This window comes from Nerophis lumbriciformis, linkage group LG12 (genome assembly GCF_033978685.3).
Source record: "Nerophis lumbriciformis linkage group LG12, RoL_Nlum_v2.1, whole genome shotgun sequence".
NCBI lineage: Eukaryota > Metazoa > Chordata > Actinopteri > Syngnathiformes > Syngnathidae > Nerophis > Nerophis lumbriciformis.
In genome coordinates this window covers 34,652,030-34,658,029 of record NC_084559.2, presented here as the reverse complement: position 1 = coordinate 34,658,029, position 6,000 = coordinate 34,652,030, and positions in this window count along the sequence as shown.

Below are 6,000 nucleotides of genomic sequence, written 5' to 3'. Positions count from 1 at the left end.
TATGATTCAGTTTAAGAGACTGTTCAAACTACAAGTGTTCAAGTGATGACTGTATTATGATGATAGTATGTATCTGTACCATGAATTGATTAACGTGGACCCCGACTTAAACAAGTTGAAAAACTTATTCGGGTGTTACCATTTAGTGGTCAATTGTAAGGAATATGTACTGTACTGTGCAATCTACTAATAAAAGTTTCAATCAATCAATCAAAACAAAGTACACAGAACAAGAATTATGATGAACATCTTGAACACTTTTTTTGTAATTATTGAGACAAAGATTATTTATGTATTTCATATTTGTTTGCTTACTACGGTATATTATTTATTTATTTGTTCACTGTTCTGTTACAGAGAACAAGGAAATTGGATAAAATTGCTATGATATAAAAAGGGGTAGGATAAAAAGGCTCTGCTTCTTCCTACTCCTTTTTGGATGTGCTGTAATGAAACAAGTGTGTGGTGCATTACATCGTATCGTGTGCATGCTCGAAATAAACTAAAACTGAACTGAACTGAACAATTGTAGAATCAATACTGTTACTTTTAAAGTAGTGCAGCATTATCTTTTGCGGGTGTTATTAAATGGGATGACCTGTCACGCATGCGCTTTATGACGGTTAACGGAGAGACTTGTGCAGTCGCCAGTGATGGGCAAGCTACTTGGACAATGTAGTAAACTAAGCTACAAGTTACTCCTGATTAAATATAGCTAAACTACAGGGGAAGCTATCCCTGGAGAATTGTTGCAAGCTTAAATGGATGGATGGATACACTACAAACTACACAGCAAAAGTAGCTTGCTACATCAAAGCTACATTTAACGGCATTTATATCTAAGGGCCCACATGTATAATATCAATGTTAATGTAACTGAGAGTGTACAAATGGACCCAATAAGGGTCCATTACTATTAACTATCCGTCATTTAGCTGGGGACACCCTACAACTACCTCTAGGTGTCACCGACACACCACTGTATGTATTGTATTTATTTATTTTATTTGTTTGCCTTTTCTTTGGCCCACTCCTATAATGTTATTTATTTTGTGTAACCACAGTAAAAACAGCATCTATATATATCTTTAAATTTCAGAAGGGTTAAAACCATTAAAAATCAGTTCCCAGTGGCTTAGTTTATTTTTCGTAGTTTTTTTCAAAATTTTACCCATCACGCAATATCCCTAAAAAAAGCTTCAAAGTGCCTGATTTTAACCATCGTTATATACACCCGTCCATTTTCCTGTGACGTCACACAGTGATGCCAATACAAACAAACATGGCGGAAAGAACAGCAAGGTATAGCGACATTAGCTCGGATTCAGACTCGGATTTCAGCGGCTTAAACGATTCAACAGATTACGCATGTATTGAAACGGATGGTTGTAGTGTGGAGGCAGGTAGCGAAAACGAAATTGAAGAAGAAACTGAAGCTATTGAGCCATATCGGTTTGAACCGTATGCAAGCGAAACCGACGAAAACGACACGACAGCCAGCGACACGGGAGAAAGCGAGGACGAATTCGGCGATCGCCTTCTAACCAACGATTGGTATGTGTTTGTTTGGCATTAAAGGAAACTAACAACTATGAACTAGGTTTACAGCATATGAAATACATTTGGCAACAACATGCACTTTGAGAGTGCAGACAGCCCATTTCAGGCGCGCTAAGAACATATATTTTTCCACGATTTCAGCACTCAGGTTAACCATACCTAAATAGACACAAAATACTGCATTACACAAGACTACCCGAATGTACTCGAATGATTGAAAAAAAAAAAAGTTTTTAAGCTAAATTATTGGTAAACACAGTTTATGTATAATAATTTACTATCTGTGTTGGCCCTGCGATGAGGTGGCGACTTGTCCAGGGTGTACCCCGCCTTCCGCCCGATTGTAGCTGAGATAGGCTCCAGCGCCCCCCGCGACCCCAAAAGGGAATAAGCGGTAGAAAATGGATGGATGGGAATTTACGTAAAACCGCGAGTAATGAATAAAGTTTTCTTCAATTAATATATTCTGTAGACATACCCTCATCCGCTCTCTTTTCCTGAAAGCTGTTCTGTCCAGTTTTGGAGTTGATGTCAGCATATGCTTTGAGTGTCGCAGGATATCCACACATTCTTGCCATCTCTGTCGTAGCATAGCTTTCTTCGGTAAAGTGTGCAGAACAAACAACTGACCATTTTGTCGGCTTTCCCCACAGCCTCGTATTTTGAACAAATTTCGTCCAATTTCTTGCCACTTTCGCATCTTTGGGCCACTGGTGCAACTTGAATCCGTCCCTGTTCGTGTTGTTACACCCTCCGACAACACACCGATGAAAGTGAGAAAATGGCGGATTGCTTCCCGATGTGACGTCACAACGTGACGTCATCGCTCCGAGAGCGAATAATAGAAAGGCGTTTAATTTGCCAAAATTCACCCATTTAGAGTTTGGAAATCGGTTAAAAAAATATATGGTCTTTTTTCTGCAACATCAAGGTATATATTGACGCTTACATAGGTCTGGTGATAATGTTCCCCTTTAATGTGTGTTCCTAAATTTGTGTTGGACGTCTTCGATGAAGAGAGCAGTTATGATTTTGGTTTACAGAGTAAACAATTTAAAACTAAGGTTTTGGGCATTGTTTTTCCTAAACCCATACATTTGTCTAAATATGGCTAAGTATGCACATTATTATGGGTTTCCTGCATTTTATCTTCCTCACTATAGAAAAAATATAATCCGCGGGAGAGAATCTTTCTGCCATTTTCAAGTATGTTTATTTTTTTGAGTGGTCAGCTTGAAGTGTACCTCAGTCTCTGTCATGATTTTGCTTACTAATTTCAATTATATCTTGCCTTTGATTGGCCAGTCCGTAATGTTTCGCCCAACCTTAGCCAATTGTGACTCATCATACTGTGGAGTGTCTCTATGCGTCCTGTCAGAGGTAAGAGGTGTTCCCAGGTTCAGCCCAGCATACATGTGGCGCTAGGCAGATTGGTTGAGGGGCGGTACCTACCTGCATTCCTCCTCAATCAGCTCGAGATGATGACTGCTGTGTCTAATCACCAATGGAGGACACCTGAGTTCTGATCAGCCTGGGCCATAAATGCATCAGCTTGAACCTGGGCTCACTCTACCTCTGCATGGGACGCAGTTGGGCAGTAAGATGCACACTCCACTTTCCTTCAAACATAATGAATCAGAATCAGAATCGTTTTATTGCCATTGTTTGAGAACGGGTTCACAAACTAGGAATTTTTCTTGGTGCAATCGTGCAACATAAAACACATATAACACAGATTTGGTAATAACAAGAGCTGTAACTGAGCTATCAGATCTTGTTATAGACTTAGAAGGAATTCTAGGGAGCTACTGTTAGGAGTTATTGTTCATGTGCCTGATGGCCGAAGGGAAAAAACTGTTCAGGTGGCAGGAGGTGTGGGTCTGGATGGACCGTAGTATCCTGCCTGAGGGGAGAGGGGAGAATAATGTGTGTCCAGGGTGAGAAGAGTCAGCTGTGATCCGACCCACACGCCTCCTGGTCCTGGAGGAGAGCAGGTCCTGGAGGGATGGGAGCTTGCAGCCAATCACCTTCTCAGCAGCACGTACCATGAGCTGCAGTCGATGCTTATCCTGGACTGTGGCGCTGGGGAACCACACGGTGATGGAGGAGGTCAGGATGGACTCGATGATGGCTGAGTAAAACTGCACCAGCATCTCGGTCGGCACCTTAAGTTTCCTCAGCTGCCGCAGAAAGTACATCCTCTGCTGGGCCTTCTTGATGAGGGAGCTGATGGTCGACTCCCACGTGAGGTCTTGGGTGATGGTGGTGCCCAAAAAACGAAAGGAGTCCACAATGGAGACGGGGTTGGGAGAGTCAATCATGCTCAATCATAATGCTCAATGTATATACAGGATATACTAATTGATGCTTCTTCTGTTGACAGGCAACCGATGCTGGACAATGCTAATGTGATGAAATGCATGATGAAAAGTACCCCGACTGGGAGGATAATTTAAGTTGAGTACATTTAATCACCGCCCGCCTTTGTTAAATAAACCAATTTTCTTGAGAACTGAAGCCTTTTCAGCATCTTGGTGTTGGGCAGTCACCACAAGTGGGGGAGAACGCGGGCAACCTGGTCAACGCCAAGCAACATGGAGCAAGCTATGACTGCTCTACGGTGAACACAGGCCGAACTACAAGCGGTTGTGAAAGAACTTTGCAAGAAAGTGGCAAAGGACACTCCGCTAACGCGCGCACCAAGCAAAGTGCTGACAAAGCTGACCCAAGGTGATGATGTGGAAGCCTGTATTGGGGTGTTTGAGCGCACTGCAGCCAGAGAGGGCTGGCCAGCAGAAGAGTGGGCCCTTTATACTGGCACAATTTTTAACTGGAGAGGCGCCGAGAGCCTGCAGAGACTTAAGTGTTGCAGATGCCCGGGACTTTGCCAAATTGAAAGCAGCCATTCTTGCCCGACAGCCTGGCTGTCTGTGCCGAATGCTACCATACCTGGCAGTATGACGCAGCCCAGCCACCTCAACCACAGGTAGCTACACTTGTGCTCTTCACAAAAAGTTGGTTGACATGGTCCACCTTGGATCGAAAGGCTAGTGTTGGACAGATGCATACGTGCGTTGCCGCCCGACTCTAAAAAGTATCATCTAACACATTAGATGAGCTTGAAAATTACCAAGTAAGTGTAGATATGTTGAAGACATCCAAGTGTAAACCAGCCCGCCACCCGGTGGGGGAAGAGCGTAATGGCAAAGATAGGAGAAGAGTAGCTGCACCAGTAGCCCAGGGATTGCCTCCATTATATGCAAAAGCACAGGTGCCACAGACCCAAACCCCACCTCGCCAAAGGTGTTATGTGTGTGGCCAAGAGAACCACCTGTCTTGGGACTGTCCAGACAGGGATCGTGGTCGGGACGTCAGTATAGAGACTGTGTCGGAAACCCCTCGCCAGAGCCTGTACGTCATCTCCTGCTGGGCTCACGAACAAACAAGACGAGCCACCCTGCCGGTGAGAGTGGGAGGGGTGGATACGCATGTCCTATTAGATTCCGGCCGCTCCATCACGCTGGTGCGGGTGGGTCTGGCGGCCACTGCTGAGGGAGAGATGGTTCCAGTGACCTGCGTTCATGGTGAAGTCCAGCAGTACCCGACCTCCTCCTTACAGCTGCAAACACAGAGGAGTGAGACCACAGTCCAGGCTGGTGTGAACCCGAATCTCCCTGTTCCACTGCTCATCGGAACCGACTGCGCCCTGTTTGAGAGATACTGGAGGCCCTGGCGCAAGGGACGTGGTCGTCGTAGAGTGCAACTGCCAGTGTATCCAGCTTTTCACGCAGTCAGCGACGCGCCTTGCCATGACACCATTAGTGGAACTTCCAGTGGGGATGAGAGGGAGGCCGTGAGAGAACGGCAGGCCCGGACCAGCCAGAGAGAATTTCCTCCGTCAGGTGGCGGGGCTCTTCCTTACAGATAGGGTGAGAAGCTCTGTCATTCAGGAGGAGCTCAGAGTAAAGCCGCTGCTCCTCCACATCAAGAGAAGCCAGATGAGGTGGTTCAGGCATCTGGTCAGAATTCCCCCTCGAACGGCTCCCTGGGGATGTGTTTAGGGCACGTCGGACCGGTAGGAGACCACAGAGAAGATCCAGGACACGGTAGAGAGACAATGTCTCCCAACTGGCCTGGGAACGCCTCGAAATCTGAAGAGCTGGAAAAAGTAGCTGGGGAGAGGGAAGTCTGTGCTTCTCTGCTTAGGCTGCTGCCCCTGCGACCCGACTTCGGATAAGCAGAAGAAGATGGATGGATGGTATCTCTTATGCACACACTAGCCAAATCAACTTCTTGGTTGGTCTGGTAATACAGTAGACCTTTGTTTATCTTGGTTTGTTGGCTCCGAGTCTGGCCTTGGTAAATTAATTTCCGCAAAGTAGGAATTATTATTTGAATATTTTCATAGCTAGAGCATAAAAACCCTGTTTACAACTTTAA